Here is a 21,547-nt window from a genome sequence, read left to right on the forward strand (position 1 = left end):
GTTTCCCTAATTTCACTACAACGTCATCTTTTTCCTTAAGTATCTCACTGGCTGGCATTTCTCCAGATGTTTTTTGGGAAATGCCGGGGGTGCTTATGGGTTATTTATCCCATCAAATAGTACAGGTTCCATGTGCATCTGAGTTGAATGGGACCACACCTCAATGCCCCCAATAATTAGGGACCTCCCAGGCCTTCAAATGACCCCAGGATCCCCAGAAGTTTGCTGTGGATGGTTTATAAAAGGGGGTGCACCGCGTGGCAAGTTCTGTAACAAGGTGAGCAAAGGGCACTGTTGCAGGCTGTGGTCTTGGGCAGGGCAGGACAGGGTAAACCAGCTAAACAGAGCTGTGTCTTGACCTCCGTGACTCCCCAGAGAAATTGCCATGAGAGAACTGAGAGGATTTAAACCAAGGAAAGTTAGATTTAGTGGGAATCACAGACATGCGTTCCAAGGCAAAAGATGAAAATCGTACCCAAGTCCACTGCTGGCTCAGCCTTGGCCTCTCACTCCTCTGTGCCTGCCTGACTACATGACCACCCCTTCCCACCTGGGGGTATCGTTACTACAGCTGATGTTTATAAGCCTGCACCAGGAGGGGGTCCTAGTGACAGGGGAACCAGCTACTGTTTAGCAGAGACACAAAGAAGGCAGCTGGTTTATTCGTATCCCCTGGCAACCTGACCTTCCACAGGCTCAAGAGGGGTGGTCTAGCGGAAGAGGTAATGAAGTTTCTAGGAAAAGGGAAGTAGGACTATTTCTGACTGTTCTAATCTTACACTTCCTCAAAACAAACACATGAACAGCTTTGCACTGTTACCGGAGACTTGAAATTTCAGAGAAGAGTGTGTCTATGTATGCAACACCCATCTGCCAAACACAGAATTTGGACCGTAGGATCATGAGATCATCAATTATTTGGGACAACATTGGATCCAAATTATTGGAAGGTCAGGTTGCTAGGGGATATGAATAATTTGGGTCCGTTATTGTCCCAAATAAGCTACTCTATTGCAAAGGGGCATGGGGGGAAATGGCTTTCTGAATTTCAGCATCTTTATCTTTTTTTAAGTTAGAGACTAGTTTGTTTTCATGGTAAAAAATTCAGTAAGTACAAAATGATTTCAAATAAAAAATAATCCCCGGTCTCACCTTTTAAACATATGTATACTTATTCTTTTAAAATAAATTGGAAAATATTGTCTATGTTGTCCTTTAAGTTACTTTGACAGTGTATGTGGACATCTTTCTATACTTTGTACATTTCAGTCTAACCCATTCTTTTAAACAGCTGTGTAGTAATCCATCGCATGGGTATGCTATTAATTTCACCTGCACTCTATTAATTTAAGTCACATTTTATATCAATAGACAGTGTCTGGCAGCTTTTTTCTGGGACTCAGACTTTAGCAGATGCCACTGGTGACAGCTTTCTTAGGGGTCCTGAGATATAGTGATCCCACAGAGGCTCCAGGCCAGGGGTCAGTGAACTTTTTCTGTAAAGGGCCAAGTAGTCAGTATGTAGGCTTTGACGGTCACGTGGTCTCCGTCCCAGCCACTCAGCTTTACTGTTTCAGCATGAAAGCAGCCCTGGATGATAGATAAACAAATGAGTGTAGCTGTGTTCCAATAAAACTTTATCTATGGATCCGAAAATAGGAATTTCAGATGACTTGTGTGTGTTATAAAATATCATCGTTCTGGCCAGGCATGGTGGCTCATGCCTGTAATCCCAGCACTTTGGGAGGCCGAGGCAGGTGGATCACTTGAGGTCAGGAGTTCCAGACAAGCCTGGCCAACATGGTGAAACCCCGTCTCTACTAAAAATATCAAAATTATCCGGGTGTGGTGGTGGGCGCCTGTAGTCCCAGCTACCCGGGAGGCTGAGGCAGGAGAATCGCTTGAACCCATGAGGTGGAAGTTGCAGTGAGCCAAGATCACGCCATTGCACTCCAGCCTGGTGACAGAGCAAGACTCCGTCCGTCTCAAGGAAAAAAAAAAAAAAAAAAAGTGAAAGATGATTTTCGTTGGCAAGTTCACTGGGCCATATGATAGTTGGTTTGACCAGTTGGTCCCTTGGGCCATAGCTGCTGGTCCCTGCTTCAGGCTGTCTGTTGGCTCCACAAGGACTTGTCCTATTTGCCCTTCCTCTCTTTATTTATTTATTTATTTATTTATTTGTTTATTTATTTTTTTAGACAGGGTCTCACTCTGTTGCCCAGGCTAGAGTACAGTGGCACAATCATGGCTCACTGCAGCCTCAACCTCCTGGGCTCAAGCACTCCTCCCATCTCAGCCCCCTGAGTAGCTGGGATTGCAGGCATGTGTCATCACGCCTGGCTGATTTCTTTTTTTTTTAATATATTTTTTATTTATTTGAGACAGGGTCTCACTCTGTTGCCCAGGCTAGAGTGCAGTGGCACGATCATGGCTCACTGCAGCGTTAACTTCCTGGGCTTAAGTGACCCTCCCACCTCAGCCTCCTGAGTAGCTGGGATTACAGGCATGTGCCACCACACCTGGCTTTTTGTATTATTATTATTATTATTATTATTTTGTAGAGATGTTTTGCCATGTTGCCCAGGCTGGTCTTGAATTCTTGGCCTCAAGTAATCTACTGGCCTTGACCTTCCACAGTGTTGGGATTACACTATGCCTAAAAACAGTTTTTTTTGTTTTTTTTGTTTTTTGTTTTGGTAGAGACAGGGTTTCAGTATGTTGCCTAGGCTGATCCCGAACTTCTGGCTTCTGCTTCTGCTTCCCAAAGTGCTGAGATTATAGGCATGAGCCACCGTGCTCGGCTCTCTCCTCTTTTATGCTAAAAATAATTCCAGCACCTACCTTGGTCTTACATTCTAGATATATGCCAGTTTTATTCATTACTTGTTTAACTCTTTTTTTTTTTTTTTTTTTTTTTTGAGATGGAGTCTCACTCTTTCACCCAGGCTGGACTGCAGTGGCGCAATCTCGGCTCACTGCAAGCTCCGCCTCCCGGGTTCATGCCATTCTCCTGCCTCAGCCTCCCAAGTATCTGGGACTACAGGTGCCTGCCACCACACCCGGCTAATTTTTTGTGTTTTTAGTAGAGACGGGGTTTCACCGTGTTAGCCAGGGTGGTCTCGATCTCCTGGCCTTGTGATCCGCCTGCCTCGGCCTCCCAAAGTACTGGCATTACAGGCGTGAGCCACCGTGCCCGACCTTAACTTATTGTTCATCTGTTTGATTGAATCATTCATTCAACACATAGTTTGAGCCTCAAATATGTACCAGGCAGAGTGAGTCTTGGGATACTGGGGATTTAATAAGAACAAAGTCTCTGCCCTGCAAGTGTTTATCTTCTTATAGTGGGAACAGATTTTAAGTGAAAACCTATTTGATCAATCAGGAAAGGGTTGTGAAGCAGGAGTCCAGGGTGTTTTAAGAGCATGTCACAGAGAGACCCTGGGGAATCAGGGGAGGCTTCCTGGAGAAGGAAGCTGCAGAATGGGGGAAGGGTAAGGAAGGGCTAGGGGATGGGGAGTGTCTTACTGATGGCAAAGAGTCAGCTGTGTTTGTAGGGATCATGCAGCCCATGAACATCATATTAATAATTTTGCTCGACAGTCTAAGGGAGAAGGAAAGCAGCTATCTTTCTGATTCTCTTCTGGAATCGTTTCTTAGACTTGTTTTGTTTGGCTGTAGGGATGTTTTAAATATATTTTAATCTGCCTGCCTTTCTGCAGGAAGGCATCTATGAGAATAGCCACTCATGTTTATCTTACCTCCTGACTCCTGGAGGCACCTGAGCTTGTGCCTCCTCACTGCTGGGCCAGCTGCATCTATCTGCCTTTCTGCCTGGCCCCTTGCTTAAGCATCTTTGCTCTGTCCCTCTCCAGGTGGCATTTCATCCACTTGCTAGCCCAGTGCCCAGAAAGTGCAGTCACGGTTCTAAGCAGGCCATTCTTCTCTTCCTCTTTGTCTGTCTACCTTTCTTCCAGACACTTCTAGTCTTTCTCCCTTAATCCCTAATCTCTTCTTTTCCAGAGGGTGCCTGGGGATAATAGGTGTTCTGTCCCCATTTTTACACCTATAACCAGTTGAAAGTCTAATTTACATTTGTATTACCTTGCCTTGGCTAATCTGCTTCTTTTCTTTTTTTTTTTTTTTTTTTTTTGAGACAGAGTCTCGCTCTGTCGCCAGACTGGAGTGCAGTGGTGCGATCTCGGCTCACTGAAACCTCCGCCTCCCCGGTTCAAGCGATTCTCTTGCCTCAGCCTCCTGAGTAGCTGGGATTACAGACATGCGCCACCACACCCAGCTATTTTTTTGTATTTTTAGTAGAGACAGGGTTTCACCATGTTGGCCAGGATGGTCTTGATTTCCTGACCTCATGATCCACCCCTCCTCGGCCTCCCAAAGTGCTGGGATTACAGGCGTGAGCCACCGCACCTGGCTGGCTAATCTGCTTATTTTCACATCCATTTAAGATTTTATGGATGAGGTTGTCACTGTGCTAGCCACTGAGCTGGGCTCTGGGGATCCAAAATCAAACTAGATGCTGTCTGTGATCTCAGAACCTGCAGTTCTAATAGGGCCAGAGACACATATAAACCTGTGAGTGTTACAAGTATTCGTGCGGAAATCTGGGGGCTTGAGGAAGGGAGTAGTCAGCTTGATCTGGGTATTAACCAAGTCTTTGCAGGGGGAGGGGATGGCCTTGACTCAGGCATTCCAAGCCAAGGTTACAGCATGAGTAAAGACCAGGCAGGAGAGAAAAACAGCGGATGTGTTTGGCATTGGTTAAGGAACAAAGAGGTGAGAGAGAGAGTCAGGGGCCTTGGGGCATTTTGAGGAGTCAGGTCTTTATCCTGTAGGCAGCGGGAATCCATGGGAAATTTCCAGGCGGTGGCGTGACATGATCAGAATATTGTGGCAAGGCTGCTTGTGCAGCAGAGCGAAGGCTTTAAGGCTGGTAAGTGTGGAGGCCAACAGACTAAATGAGAGGAGAAATAATGAGGTCAAACACCAATTCTACAGCAGTGGCTGGAGAGGAGGAGGTAGAATCTGTCAGACAGGATGTGGCTGTGGCAGGTCAGGGATTGGAAGTGCCTGGATTCCTCTGGGTTTTCTGCCTTGTGTGATGGGACCATACAGTGAGTATAGGGTATTCAAGGGAGGAACAGGTTAGGAAGAAAGAAAAATGAGTCCATGCTGAGTGTGTGGTTCCCTGGGGTGCATTCAGGGAGAGATGGCTGGCATTTGGATGGCTGCGGTGTGACTTAGAGGACTTCTGAGCTAGAGATGGGAACTTGGTGAGCCCTGTGGGTACATGGCCTGGCCACTGTTGCGCAGTGACCAACCTGCCCAGCCACAGAGGGTGGCCCAGAATTTGCGTTTCATCAGCAGAGAGGTGAAGTGACGAGGATGTAGAAGATCACCCGGGGCCTTGCAGCACAGGTGTAAGGCAGCAGCCAAGGAGACCTTGAAGGAATTGTCAGAGATACGAGGAATCCAGGAGAAGGTAATGTCATCAAAGGCAAGGGAGAATAGATAGGGAGGGGGAGTCAGGGACAGACTGAAATATAGATCAGGTTTATGATAAGAGTGTTGTTTTAAATCACTGAGGAAAGCATGGATTATTTAGTAAACGGTGTTGGGCCAGATGGCTAACAGGAAGTTTCAGTGGTTAATGCAGTAATGCCGTTGCTTTCATATAAACTTGCCAATGCCATCAGAGCATGCTCCGTGGACTTTGGGAAGTCCCCATCTTTCTTGTGGCTCTCTGGAAATTTCATCATGCAGAGTGGCCTTCAGTTCAGCCCCAGGAACTCCCAGGGTTTTGGTATCAGGAAATTGCTTGTCTTGTGCTGTCCAGGGAAGCTCTCCATTCCCACCAAAAGTTGACTGTGTTGCTAACGGTTTGGGATAGTGAGCTATTATCAATAGCCTACCCCATCCAGGGACCTCAGCTAGTGTTAAGGAGACTGTCTTAGTCTGTGCAGGCTGCACTAACAAAATACCATAGACTGGATGACTTATAAACAATGGAAATTTATTTATCACAGTTCAGGAGGATGGGAAGTCCAGGATCAAGGTGCTGGCAGATTTGGTGTCGGGTGTGGGCCTGCTTTCTGGTTCATAAGAACAGCTGCATTCTCACGTGGTGGAAAGGACAAACAAGATCCTCTGGGTTTCTCTTTTTTTTTTTTAATTTTTTTTTTTTTTTTTTGAGACAGTCTCGCTCTGTCACCCAGGCTGGAGTGCAGTGGCACGATCTCGGCTCACTGCAACCTCCATCTCCTGGATTCAAGCGATTCTCCTGCCTCGGCCTCCCGAGTAGCTGGAACTATAAGTGCCCGCCACCACGCCCGGCTAATTTTTTGTATATTTTAGTAGAGACGGGGTTTCACTGTGTTAGCCAGGATGGTCTCGATCTCCTGATCTCGTGATTCACCTGCCTCGGCCTTCCAAGGTGCTGGGATTACAGGCGTGAGCCACCGCGCCCTGCCTGGGTTTCTCTTTTAATGGCACTAACCCCATGATGGTGGAGCCTGCATGACTTAGTCACCTCCTAAAAGTGCCGCCTCTTCATACTGTCACATGGGGAATTAGGTTTCAACATGTGAATTTGGAGGGGACACAAACATTCAGACCATGACAGGGAACTCTTATTTATACAACAAATAATTATATTTCAAGAGATACAGCACAACATTTTTTGCTCCATTTATACTTGAAAGGTCGGCTGGGTGTGGTGGCTCTCACCTGTAATCCAGCACTTTGGGAAGCCGAGGTGGGCAGATCACTTGAGCCCAGGAGCTCAAGACCAGCGTGGGGACCATGGTGAAACCCCATCTCTATTAAAAATACAAAAATTAGCCGGGTGTGGTGGCACACACCTGTAGTCCCAGCTACTTGGGAGGCTGAGGTGGAAGGATCACTTGAGCCCAGGAGGCAGAGGTTGCAATGAACCGAAATCGTACCATTGCTCTCCAGCCTGGGTGACAGAGAAAGCCACCGTCTCAAATAAATAAATAAAATAAAAATATAACTGGAAGGCCAGGCATGCATGCTTCCTCACTTAATGTTAATATAGTCATAGGTATTCAGGCCCTCTTTTTGGAGAGATGCTAACCTTTTAGATATGTTTAGGATACATTTTACCATTTGGACGTTAGGGATATTTGAAGCCAGTATAGATAGATGGCCAAGATTAGTTTAGTTTAATGTATTAGTCAAGATTTTACTTCTTATTTATTAATCTTTTTATACTCTAAATCCAGTAGTTTTATCTGTGCCATTCTTTTTTTTTAAACAAAGAGTACCGTTTGAGATGGTATCTTTTTTTTTTTTTTTTTTTTGAGATGGAGTTTCACTCTTGTTGCCCAAGCTGGAGTGCAATGGTGCAATCTCGGCCCCCCACAACCTCCACCTCCCAGGTTCAAGTGATTCTCCTGCCTCAGCCTCCCTAGTAGCTGGGACCACAGGCATGTGCCACCACGCCTGGCTAATTTTGTATTTTTAGTAGAGACGGGGTTTCTCCATGTTGGTCAGGCTGGTCTCGAACTTCCGACCTCAGGTGATCCACCCGCCTCGGCCTCCCAAAGTGCTGGGATTACAGGCATGAGCCACCGCACCTGGCCTTGAGATGGTATCTTAACCCTTTCTTCCCCACTATAAAGCAGAGCCTGATGCAAGGATTGAGTGTTAACACCTTATTTAGGAGGTATCAGTACAAAGTGGTGAGGATAGGTATGCAAGGGAAGGAAAGCCAAAGAACAATGCCAAGTGATGCTGGCTGGTGTTTGACAGTGAAATGCAGAGTCCCAGCCGGTCACTTAGTGGATATGTTCACTTCTGGAAGGGCTGCAAGGAGGAGCCGTCGCCTGGAATAGTCTGCAGGAAAGCAGAGATGTTTTATCTACTCATCTCTGTCTTGTCTCCTATTTCACACTGGCCAAGCCCCTCCCCTTGCACAGCTATTTCCCTACACATTTGGGTCGTACCATCTGACTCCTACCAAGCTCTCAGAAAGCCAGATTCCACCATGCTGAGTGATGCTTTATCCAAGCCCAAGGCAGTGGTCAGCAGAGCATGAGTGAGGTACCAAGCAAAACAGAAGGTGGCTGTTGATGGAACTATGAAGAGTCCAGTGCCTGTGTCCCTAGGCAGAGACTCTCCTAGAACTGAGTGCTGTGGTGAACATCTGTCTCCACCCTCAGACCTTGATAACTTGATCTTTCATAAAAGTGGGTTGCAGAGGCCAGTGATTTTGCTTCATAATCATCCTAGGAGGAAGCTTCTAAATCCTCTAACTCAGGGGTTGGCAAACTGTGGCCTATGGGCCAAATTCAACTCACAGCTGTTTTTGTAAATGAAGCTTTCTTTATTGGAACACAGCCATGCCCTTTTGTTTACATATTGTCTATGGCTGGTTTTGCACGGAGATTGTAGAGCTGAGTACAAGCTGTCTCCAACTTAAAATGGTTGGACTTAACGATCTGACTTGGTGTAAAAGTGATACTCATTCACTAGAAACTGTACTTTAGTTCAGTATTCAGTAAATTACAAGAGATGTATAACACTTCACTACAAAATAGGCTTTATGATAGTTGATTTTGCCCAACTGTAGGCTAACGGAAGTGTTCTGGGCATGTCTAAGGTAGGTGAGGCGAAGCTATAGTATTCAGTAGTTTAGGTGTAATACATTCATTTTTGACATACAGTATTTGCAAGTTACAATGGGTTTCTCAGTATATAGCCCTGTCATAAGTTGAGGGTATCTGTAGTTGCAGCAGAGACCACGTGGCTCACAAAGTGACAATATTTACTCTCTGACCCTTAACAGAAAAAGTTTGACAATACCTGGTTTAAGAAATAGAATCAGGCTGGGCGCGGTGGCTCATGCCTGTAAACCCAGCACTTTGGGAGGCTGAGGCGGGCGGATCACCAGGTCAGGAGATCAAGACCATCCTGGCTAACACGGTGAAACCCTGTCTCTACTAAAAAAATACAAAAATTTAGCCCGGCGTGGTGGCGGGTGCCTGTAAGTCCCAGCTACTCGGGAGGCTGAGGCAGGAGAATGACGTGAACCCAGGAGGCGGAGCTTGCAGTGAGCCAAGATCGCGCCACTGCACTCCAGCCTGGGCAACAGAGGGAGACGCCCCCCCCAAAAAAGAAAGAAAAAGAAAAAGAAATAGAACCTGTTTGTTTTACATATATAGAAATGAAGTCCCTACATGGTAAAGGGACTTGATCCAAACTATCTGGTCATTTATAAGCCAAGCTGTGACCAGACTGCCCAGTCTTCTAATCTTTTCTTTTTTGCCTCAGTATTTGGAGGAATGGGCATGGGTGGCAGTGACTTAAGTTGGAATGAGAATAACTGAGTTTGTGGATTAGTAGATAAAGAAAAATAATCTGAAATAACAATTTTTTAAGGGAAACCTATGCATCTTTTTAAAGCATGAACCCAAGTCCAGGAGAGTTGAAAATTGTTTTTAAGCTTTTTAATTTAATTTTATTTTTTGAGTTGACTTCCTGGGCTCAAGTAATCCTTCCACCTTAGCCTTCCAAGTAGCTGGGACCACGGGCACATGTCACCACACCAGGCTACTGGAAAAAAAAAAAAGTGTTTTATTTTTTGTTTGTGTTTTTTTTTTTTTTTTTTGAGAAGGGGTCTTGCTATATTGCCCAGGCTGGTCTTGAACTCCGGGCTCAAGCAATCCTCCTATCTTGGCCTCCCAAAATGTTGGGATTACAGGCATGAGTACCACACTCAGGCTTTTAAGCTCTTTTGATGAAGAATCTATATCTATAAATGTGTTATGTTTGTGAGCGAAGCTTGGAGGACTAAACCAGGATGTGAGCTTTTGGATTCCTTTGCCAAATAGTAATTTTCTTGATTTCTTGCTTTAATTTTTCTTTAAATGAGTGGATTCCCATTTAACTTTATTATGCCAGGAACTAATGTGAGTTTCTGGGTAAGTTTTCCAGTAGAACGCTTTTAACTTTTCTTTGTTACAAATAATTGGATCCTTTTCTAACTCCCCAAGTAGAATGAACGGCCCTGATAATTCCGTGTTAATAAAAGTTACTCTGAGAAGGTTCTGTACCCAAAAACATCCATCTATTTTTTTCTGTCCATCTGTGTTGAGCAAATGTGAGACTAAAAAGATGTGCATGTGGCACATTTGGTTGATTAAATTAGGGTTGCGTGCGTGTGCGTGTGTGCGTGTGTGTGTGAGAGAGAGAGAGAGAGAGAGCACCAGCCTAATTTATATAAAGCCTAATTTTGGCTTTATTATTTTTCTTTAATGGATTCTTAGTGGAAGGCTGTTAGAGCTTAAAGCTTCCTATTAATCCGCTTCTGTGTGGGTTTTGTTTTCTCTTCCAGGATATCCGTTCTAATGTGTAATGTTTAGGTAATAGTTACGTGCATAACACACCCCTCATTTTTCACCAGTGTTTAAGGTCAATAATCTCCCATTTGTGGCAAATGCCAAGTGGCTTAAAGTCAGTCACACTGCTAGTATGAAGTTGAAGACCCACACAAGTAAAAAGACAAAAGAGACAGATTTTGTTGTTTGCTCTATTCTAGGAAGTTGAGTTACTTTGCAAGACTGTTTACTGGTAAACAGTGTGAGAGCGTTCCTCACTGTCTGTTAGCTGGAGTCAGTGATTAGCAGCATGTGGTTCAGATATGGAAGTGGAACAAAAATAAATGTGTAGAATAGGATCCAGAAATCTTCTAGAATATTCAGTGACCCAGAATATTCCACTCCTAGCTGTATACCCAAGAAAATTAGAAACACATGTCCACACAAAAAGCTGTGCATGCATGCTCAGTTCAGAGGAGCATTATTTATTATGGCCAGCAGCAACCAAAATGCCCATCAACTGATGAATGGATAAACAAAATGTGGTTTTAGCCATACAATGGAATATTATTCAGCCATCAAAAGGAATGAAGGTGCTGGCTGATACATGCTACAACGTGGATGAACCTTGAAAACATCACAGTAAGTCAAAGAAGCTAGACACAAAAAGCCGTGTGCCATATGATTCTGTTTATATGAAACGCCTAGAATAGAGAAATCCACAGAAAACCACCCTGGTGGTTGCGGGGGGCTGGAATTAATGGCGAGTGACTGCTGATGGGTACAGGGTTTCTTTTTGAGACAATAAAAATGTTTTAAAATTAGGTAGTGGTGCAGGTTATACAACTCTGCAACTACACCAAAAACCATTATATTATATGCTTTTAGAGGGAGAATATAATGATATGTGAATTATATTGCAATAAAATGTCATTAAAAACAGGCTTGTGTGGGCATGGTGGGCGTTTATGACTTTCTTGGCATCCTTTAGAAACTGTTCTTTTTTTTTTGTTTTGTTTTTTTTTGAGACAGAGTCTTGCTGTGTCTCCCAGGCTGGAGTGCAGTGGTGCGATCTCAGCTCACTGCAACCTCTGCCTCCCGGGTTCTAAGGGATTTCTCCTGCCTCAGCCTCCCGAGTAGCTGGGATTACAGGTGCCCGCCACCACGCCCAGCTAATTTTGTATTTTTAGTAGAGATGGGATTTCACCGTGTTGGCCAGACTGGTCTCAAACTCCTGACCTCAGGTGATCCACCAGCCTCACCCTCTCAAAGTGCTGGGAATACAGGCATGAGCCACTGTGCCCAGCCTAGAAACCACTCTTTAGACGTCTTGGTTAGGGAGTCTTTCTGCCTGATTGCCAAACTTTGGTGGGTGTCAGAAATACCTCGGAAATTGAGTTTGTTTAAAAAACAAAACAATACGCAGATTCTATCACAGACCTTCAAAATCTATTTGGAAAGAGAAAAAATGTCAACTTTATATTTTTCAAAGTTTTCTAACAGTCACCACCTATTTTTACTGGCAAGGACACTGTGTAATAATAAAATGGTGGAGGCATAGTCAAATATGATAAAGTTGAAGAACAAATTTAAATCCAATTTCCTCTTATAGAAATGTAATGAGAAAACACAACTTCTTTAAATAGGTAAACATGTATCGTAGCCCCAAGGTTAAAGGTTATATAATCATAAACAATTGTAGAATCTCATGGTGGAGCTATTGAAGACAAACAACTCAATTTTATGGTGACAAGACTTAGAATGAGTATAAAACTGCCAAGAAAGGCCCTTCACCTGGCCAGTGTTTATATTCTTAAGTGTCATCAGCGTGGCTGACTTGTGTATATTTTCCAGCCTTTATTCCTGTCTGTATAAGAGGACGTAATGGCAGGTCTTATAATTTCAAAGCTTTAAGGTCAATAGCTCAAAAATTGTTTGGATCTCAGCATTTTTGCTATTAAAAAAAAATACGCATGCACTCTGCTTTCAACTTTGTTTCTAGCTGAGGCTAAGTCAAAGAATTTGGGGCGGCCGGGCACGGTGGCTCACGCCTGTAATCCCAGCACTTTGGGAGGCCAAGGCAGGTGGATCACGAGGTCAGGAGATCGAGACCATGCCGGCTAACACGGTGAAACCCCGTCTCTACTAAAAATACAAAAAATTAGCCGGGCATGGTGGCAGGCGCCTGTAGTCCCAGCTACTCGGGAGGCTGAGGCAGGAGAATGGCATGGACCCGGGAGGTGGAGCTTGCAGTGAGCCAAGATCGCGCCACTGCACTCCAGCCTGGGCGACAGAGTGAGACTCTGTCTCAAAAAAGAAAAAAAAAAAAAGAATCTGGGGCTTGTACTATTTTCATTTGTACATTCTGCTTAGCACCCTGGCATCCGGACAAGATGAACAGCATCCCTGCCTTCAAGGAACCTAGAGTCTCGTGTGCAGCAGTTCAGGCCTTGGAGGTTTGGAGGACTTGTAAAGTTTCTTCTTTCATTTTTCTCTTCTATGGAGATCTTTAGACTGGGGCATCCTAATTTGCCTCTACTTTGGTTAGGATGAGTGTGCTGGCCTGTAGTCACTTGTCTCTTTACCATTCATTACATGGCAGAGCCCAGTGGCTTAGTGGAGTCCAGGCACTAATCCCATAGCAGGATCTCTACCAGTCATTAGATCAACCAATACTCGTTAATTACAGGCCAAAGGAAGTACAGGTCCACTGTGCATTGTGTACCTATCAGGAATGACTTTTGCTTGATTTGAACTCTTTTTGAAAAGTGCCGGTCTGTGATACTGGACTCCTAGGGAAATGGCATTATAATGTTTTGGGGATGGCAGGGAGGTGGCAGGCAGGCAAGGTCAGGACCTCTGGAATCCAGGAGAGCTGTCCTGCAAAGACACAGGGAGGGTAGATGTCATTTGCTGGATTGTCATTAGACTAGAGACTGTCAACAGAAGCTTCCATTCTGTGAACACAGTGCTTAAAAATGTTGTTAGTTTTCAACATTGAAAAATTGGGAGTTTCTTTCATAAACATCTGGATATCTATCTTCTTTCAGAAAATCGTGAGGTGTGGCCCCACCAGCCCCACCTTCCTGCATGAACACAGCTGGTTGGGGCTGAGAAGGTTACCACTACCTGCCATTTTTTTTTTTTAAATACTCAATTGGGCTTCATGCATGTGTTTTCCGTGTTTAGTTCTGTGGGTGTCTGAGTTTGGGCCCGATGAAAAGAGGGTGCCTGGTGATTTTACATCAAGTATTGCGGGTGAGGGTGGCATCAGACACAAAGTCAGGAAGATATATATATATATATATATATACATATATGTGTGTGTGTATATATGTGTGTGTATATGTGTATATATGTGTGTGTATATGTGTATATATGTGTGTGTGTATGTGTATATACATGTATGCGTGTATATACATATACATACATGTATGCGCGCACATACACACACGTATGTGTGCACATACATACGCACACATGCGTGCACATGCACATACATGCATGCGTGCACACACATACACATGCATGTGTGCGTGCACGTGCATACACATGCATGTATGCGTGCATGTGCATACACACACATATATGTGTGTATATATATGTATATAGAGAGAGAGAGAGAGTGAGAGAGAGAGAGATGAAGTCCTGCTCTGTTGCCCAGGCTGGAGTGCAATGGTGCGATCTCAGCTCACTGCAACCTCTGCCTCCCGGGTTCAAGCGATTCTCCTGCCTCAGCCTCCTGAGTAGCTGGGATTACAGGCATGCGCCACCACACCTGGCTAATTTTTGTATTTTTTGTAGAGACGGGATTTCACCATGTTGGTCAGGCTGGTCTTGAACTCCTGACCTCGTGATCTGCCCTCCTTGGCCTCCCAAAGTGCTGGGATTAGAGGCACGAGCCACCGCGCCCGGCCTAGGAAGACATTTTATGAATGAAGTTGGAAATGAGAGATTATGAAGGGGACCAAGCAAGAGAATAAAAAATCTAGGGTGAGCAGACTTATTAGTCAACAGGTATGAAGCACCAGTTTCGAGAGGGATCTTAAAACCCATCCTACTCTGCCTTTTTTTCTGGGGCTTTTATGTGTGTCCAACATTAGCGCAGGAAGCTCTGCCATTCTGGGGCTTGTGTGGAGCCTGTGGGGTGGGGTGTGGGAATGGGAACCTGTGGTGCGGCGGGAAGTTTTGGGCTACAGGGAGGATCTGTCTGGATGGACATAACCAGAGTGAGCTTTTAAAGGGTTAGGTCCCAGCAAGTCAGTGAAACTCCTAGTATGCATTGAAATGATCTGTAGGTTATATTCTAATAAGCGAGTGGGCAAGGACCATGTGAATTGATTATCAAGTAACAAGTATTTGCTAAATGCCTTCCCTGGGCTGGGCTCTAATTAACCACTTGGATGGCTTCTTGCGGGGGTGGTGTGGGCGAACACAATGCGAATGGCTTCTTGTTTGCAGAGACAGAATGCTTCCTGAAGTGGATATGAGATTGTTAAAATGAGACTTTCCTTTGGGTTGGAGTTCATTTCCTTTCCTGCCTGAGGATTGTGCTGAAAGTCCTTTCCACCTCTAAATACCCTACGAGGCTGTGAGTTGCAACTCCTACGAGCTCATCACCCACGAGTGTTTGAGACGGTGCCTCCCTATGCAAAGCTGGCATGAGGTCCCATCGATGAGATTGTTATTGTTGGAGGAAGACCTTGGAGTGGGGTAATAGCTTTTTTGTTACTTCATTCTGAGTTGGATTCCAAAGTAGGTAGCACTCATCCAAGAGGTGTAGGAGGAGGAAAACGGGGTGAGAAGTTAGTCATGCAGGATGCTGGTGTTTACCACCTGCCCACTCCCTGTGAGCACTGTGCCCAGTGGAGCAGAAGGGGAGCAGAAGGGGCACTGAGATGGCATGAGGGTCTTGTCATCCTTGGACAGATGATGAGCCGTGCTGTGCAGGTAGCAGGCACCCTGGATATTTCTGTGGCATGAAGCTTCTGCCCTCTTGCCAGCTGTGGTTAATGCCTATCTGGGTGCCCAAAGATACCCTCAGCCCCAAAAGAGTCGCTTCTGTGAGGTCAGTCGAGAGTCAAGCCATTTATTGAGTGGTCTGCCAGAGGGATGAACTATTGGAGTAATATGTTGGGATAGGGTCCTGCTCCCACTCTGAAAGCTTGGCCAGATTGTGGGGACCCCATGGGGGGCCTTGGTGGCTGGTGACATGTGGAGTGGGAAGGTCGGAGCAAAAGCAGTTTTCCAGCTGGTACAGAAAATGTCATTGTTTTCATAATCAATATTACTATACTCATGGGCTTTGGGTGAACACCTGCATGGACTTCTGCTGTGGTTGGAGCATGGCTATCCTGTGCTTTCTTTACTGCCCCACCGGGCTATGCCAGACACCTGCGGTCTCTGCTGCGGAACCCCCAGGCTCCTCTGTTTCTCATTTGTCCAGACTTTTTCATCCCCAGATCAACTTCCAGGTGTTAGGTGGACCTCTATCCAAGCCTCCTATCACCCCCAGCCAGCCCCAGCCGTCTGCTTCATGTTACGGGTTGAGATGTGTCCCACAAAAGATGTCCAAGTTCTAACTCGCCAGTGCCTGGGAATGTGATCTTATTTGGAAATAAGATCTTTGCAAATGATCAAGTTAAGATGTGGTCTTCCAGTGTGGAAATTCCTCAAGGATCTAGAACTAGAAATACCATTTGACCCAGCCATCCCATTGCTGGGTATATACCCAAAGGATTATGAATCATGCTGCTATAAAGACACATGCACACGTATGTTTATTGTGGCACTATTCACAATAGCAAAGACTTGGAACCAAGCCAAATGTCCAACAATGATAGACTGGATTAAGAAAATGTGGCACATATACACCATGGAATACTATGCAGCCATAAAAAAGGATGAGTTCATGTCCTTTGTAGGGACATGGATGAAGCCGGAAACCATCATTCTCAGCAAACTATCGCAAGGACAGAAAACCAAACACCGCATGTTCTCACTCATAGGTGGGAATTGAACAATGAGAACACTTGCACACAGGCTGGGGAACATCACACACCGGGGCCTGTTGTGGGATGGGGGGTGGGGGGAGGGGGGAGGGATAGCATTAGGAGATATGCCTAATGTAAATGATGAGTTAATGGGTGCAGCACACCAACATGGCACATGTATACATATGTAACAAACCTGCATGTTGTGCACATGTAACCTAGAACTTAAAGTATAATTAAAAAAAAAAAAAGATGTGGTCTTCCTGCAGCACAGTGGACCTATATCCAATATGGTGGGGTCCTCATCACAAGGAGGAAATGTGGACTCTGAGACAGACACTCATGGAGGGAAGACGCTGTGAAGGCACAGGGAGAAAGCCATCTACGAGCCAAGGAATGCCCAAGGCCACCACAAGCTAGGAGAGAGGCCTGGGACAGATTCTCAGAAGGAGCCAACCCTGCCAGTATCTTGATTTCAGACTTCTGGCTTCCAGAACTGTAACAATATGTTTCTGTTCTTTAAGCCACCCAGTAATGTGGCATTTTGTTATAGCAGCCCCCTGGACTGCTATAACAACTGACACACTTCCCCCGCCCCACACTAGTGGTTATCTTTGAGCACTGATAGCTAAGCAGTGGTATTGTGTCCTCTAGGATGCTGTAAACAGGTTGCAATCTGTCCCCTACATTTCAATACCCGGCATGAGGTTCAGGTGGCATGAGCAGCAGGAAGGGTGGATTGTTTTCCCATTGCCTTGCCAGGCCATCAGTGAATGTGGGGTGCAGGCTCTTGCTTAGAAGAGCTGTCTTGGTGGCAGTTCCAAGAGAGATGGATTTTTTAAAAATTGTGTGTTTTTGTTTTTTGGTACAAGCTGCAGAAAAGGGGACTTGAAAAACAATTAATTTCCAAATACTTTTGATCCTTCTCTTGGCTGCTCTGAACCATACCAGAGAGGACTTGGCTGAAGGTCTTGCCTGCAGCTGTGCTGTTTCCTGGTTATGTTAAGCTCTTCCTTGCATTTCCAGGATCCTGAAATTGCAATTCCCCCATCTCTAAAAGAGAGAGTTGGGCTAGTTTTTAAAACCTTTCAGGCTCTGTATTTCCCCCGAGAGACAACGCTGATGGCCGCTGCAGGGGAGGGCTCAGCTCCTGCCTCCACTTCCCTTTTTTCCCCGATTCCTGCTGGCTGGGTGTCTCCCGGCAGTGAGACAACACCTCATCAAGTTGGGGAGAAGGTGCTTGTTCACAGTGCTTCTTTCCAAGGCATGGGATTAGGGAGGGTTTTATTTCCTCTTTTTACTTTTCTGTGTTTTCCAATGTTTCTTCCCTGGACCTGTATTATGTTTATAAGTAGGATAAAAATAATTTCTCTGAAATAGAGGAGAGGGCTGGAGCTTAGCACCAAGACTTTCTTTTGCTTCCCATTCCCTAGCATAACCCTGTTGCTCCTCTGTTTCTCTTGATCTTTCTCAGATTTCTGTTTTTATTCGTGTCCTCTTCCCTCTCTCCTGCTTGAATCTTCTAGTTGTATTTTGGGGTGTTGCTACGCTAAACAAGTGGTCTTATGTTCTGGCCATCAGGGGTTTGTTCCAGGGCCAAGCTGTGTGAACGTGAACCTGGGTCTGAAAAGGCCCAGGGCTTTGTTTGTTTGTTTGTTTGTTTTTATATGATACAAGGAGCATCCAACAATGCCCAGCCCGTGTGCTCTCTGCCACTGGAGAAGGAGTGTGCCAGGCTGGAAGGCAAGGAGATGATGACTTCTTGTCTCAGACCAAGACTTCGCTTGCTTTCTGCTCCTGGTATATACAAATGATATGTGCTGATTGGGTAGATGGGTGCCACTGCAGAAAGGTACGGAGAGGACAGAGCAGACGCAAAGCCTTGGGAAGCGGAAGAACAGAAAGGGCCAGGGGCACATGGTGATTTTTGAATGCCGCGATCCCACCCAGCTGGCTCCACTCTTTCGTATGAAGAGTAGATTCTTATTACAAGGTGTGCAAACGCAGAACTTTCTTCACTAGCAGAATTTAGAGCCAGAGATGAAAATCTCAGGGAACTTTTATGACGACCTGAGTGTCTGGGGACCTGGCTGATTTCATGACTCTCAGTGAATCTGCCCTGTTGCGTTCACTCTTCTTTTCCTAGATCTCTCTGACCAACCTGATGTCATTTCTGTAGTTTTCATCATCATTACCACCCGTTTGGAGGAAATGGTGCAAGCAGAGGGTGCTTTCAAGTCAAGAGTAATTGGTGGGTTGTTTTGATTCTTGTGCCTTTCTTTTAAAGGGTCCTACCTCCAACACCTGGATAAAGGTAGCACCTGGTGCAGAGAAAACCCTGCCCTTTGTTGCCTTCTAGACCAGTGTTTCTCAAAGTGTGGTCCCCAGACCAGCAGCATCAGCGTCACCTGGGAACTTGTTAGATGTGCAATTTCTCAGGCCCTACCCCAGACCTACTAAATCAGAAACTCTAGGGGTGAGACCCAGAAATTTGCATTTTAATGCTGCCTCCAGAGGACTGTGATGCTTATATCATGCAGCGTCATAGGACTGGCTTGAAACTGACCATCTCCGTATGAAACAGACCAAGTCCTAGTCAGTGCCTAACAGCTGCAATCTGTTTTAACCAGTCCTCCAAGTGATTCTGATGCGCTCTGACATTTGAGAAGCGCTCCTTTAAGGCTGCCCCTGTTCGTAGCATCTTACCATTCCTCTGTACGGATGAAGTTTTCAGTCCTCTTTGCAGGGAGGTTTTTAAACCTCCTGCAATTTCCCAAGGAATCTTATTTCCTCATTTCCTTCAACTATAAAATGCTGCCTAGTTCTGCTTCATTTTGTGTGATCTTCTCTATCCTGAATGCCCGTTTTGATGTTTGAGAATAGCTTTTTTTTGCCCAGAATTTCTATACATGTTTTACGGTGCTGGTTCATGATAAGGACTTTTTCTGTGTGCCTGAAGGAGCCGTGGGGCTAAATGGCCATCCTCTTCCTTGGGAATCCAGCAAGTTTACAAGTGGCTTTGTGGCCGCACCTGAGAGATTATTGCTGATTTCTATTTTCCAAAATAGCCTCACCTCTTTCTATTTCCCCCAAGTCCTGTGAAAAGCAATACTCAGTGATTTTTGAGCTTTTTTTTTTTTTTTTGAGACAAAGTCTTACCCTGTCACTTAGGGTAGAGTGCAGTGGCACAATCTCGGCTCACTGCAACCTCTGCCTCCCCAGTTCAAGCAATTCTCCTGCCTCAGCCTCCCAAGTAACTGGGATTACAGGCATGCACCACCACAGCCAGCTAATTTTTGTATTTTTAGTAGAGACGGGGTTTCACCATGTTGGCCAGGCTGGTGTCGAACTCCTGACCTCAAGTGTTCCACCTGCCTCGGCCTCCCAAAGTGCTGGGATCACAACCATGAGCCACCGTACCTGGCCTTTAGCATAATTTATACACGTAAAGTCACACCTTTTACTGGAAAGTCTTCTATATACAGATTAGTAATGCGAGCAATTGAAGTTAATAAAGGCCGAGTTTCTCAGAAAACAGCAACAAAAAGTTGATGCATCAGCGGAAAAATGCCATTTATGGGAGAAGTTTCCAAGCAGTTGTGTGGTATGATTTTCCATGGAGAGATTATGGAAGCACTGCTTGGAGCCTGTTAAAAAGCCACAGTTCAACATGGTCACCGAAGAATTTTCCAGATGTCAGTCTAATGGCCTCTGGGCCTGTGTTTGCCATTTACAGGGCAGTGTGCTTTGATGGATGTCCTTGGGCAGGGACTGTCTTGTTATAGGACTAGAAACCCACTCATACTAACTTATGAAAAAAGGGCATTTATTAGAGGGATATGGGGGGCATCTCACAGGAATGCAGGCGTAAGGATGGGAAAATCAGGTGCCAAGATTGATTGTCCTAACTGTGGGACCTGGTGATGTCTGATGCTACTTCTTTTCCTTCCCTTCCCTTTTCCTTTTCCTTTTCTTTTCTGTCTTTCTGTCTTTGTCTGTCCTTCTTTCTCTTTCTGTCTTTTTTTTCTTTCTGTCTTTTCCACTTTTTAAAATAGAGACAGGGGTCTCACTATATTGCCCAGGCTGGTCTCGAGCTCCTGGGCTCAAGACACCTACCTTGGCCTCCCAAAGTTCTAGGATCACGGGCGTGAGCCACAGTGCCAGCCTATGCCACTTCTTTCTCTGGGTTCTCTTCATGCATCTTTCTCTCCACAGTCTTGCCTTTTCTTCTTCAGCAGCCATTTGGCAGAAGTGGCCACTCATCGTGGAAGAGGACCACCCCAAGTCCTGTTCTATACAACTCTTGGCAGGTCCAGTAGTAGTAGCCAAGTAGTCACGCCCATAGCATGTGTATCCAAACTGGGATTTGGGCAGTTCTTAGAGAAGAGTCTTGAACATGTGTAGTTGGATATTGTGAAATATATATTTGGTCTTCCATCCAGCTCCCTGGCATAAACCTTGGAATCTCCAGAATGTTAGTCTCTTGTTTGCTAATGAGATGATGGGTATCTGGGATCCCCTAGGCAGCTTCAGGATGGCAGCTGGTCACAGGAAAGACCAAGGCATCATTAGAAGGTTGGAACTTCAGCGCCTACCCCACAAACCTCTGGGGAGAGGAAAGAGGCTGATTATCAATTTCCAATGATGACATCAATCGTGTCTATGTACTGAAGCCCCCATAAGAACCTAGAAAAACAGGGTGTAGAGAGCTTCTGGTCAACTGACCACATGGAGCCTGGGGAGTGGTGCCAGGAGAGGGCATGGAAGCCCTGTGCCCCTTCCCCCATCCCTGGCCCTGTGCATCTCTTCCATCTGCCTCTTCATCTGTATCCTTTGTCATAGCCTGTGTAATAAGTGGGTAAAGGTTAGTAAAGTGTTTCCGTGAGTTCAGTGAGCTGCTTTTGCAAAGGAATCGAACCCGTGGAGGGAGTTACAGAATCCCTGATTTATAGCCTATCTGTCAGATGTGTAGGTGACAACCTGCTGCTTGTGATTGGTGTCTGAAGTGGGGAGTAGTCTTGTGGGATTGAGCCTTCAGCCTGTGGGATCTGATGCTATCTCCAGGTAGATAGTATCAGAATCGATTTAAGTTGTAGGACACTCTGCTTGTGTCTGCTGGAGACTTGCTGGCTAGTATGGCGGGGAAAACCCCCATATACCTGATGTCAGAAGTGTTGAGTGATGTTGGGTAGAGAG

General features: G+C 45.4%; 1 protein-coding gene across 10 annotated transcripts in view; it reads left to right on the forward strand.

Annotated features, from left to right (window-relative positions):
* GAS7 (growth arrest specific 7) overlaps nt 1-21,547 on the forward strand; it is a 288,280-nt gene that overhangs the window by 180,477 nt on the left and 86,256 nt on the right. The gene's annotated exons all lie outside the window — the stretch shown is intronic.

Source organism: Pan troglodytes, chromosome 19 (genome assembly GCF_028858775.2).
Source record: "Pan troglodytes isolate AG18354 chromosome 19, NHGRI_mPanTro3-v2.0_pri, whole genome shotgun sequence".
NCBI classification, from domain to species: Eukaryota; Metazoa; Chordata; class Mammalia; order Primates; family Hominidae; genus Pan; species Pan troglodytes.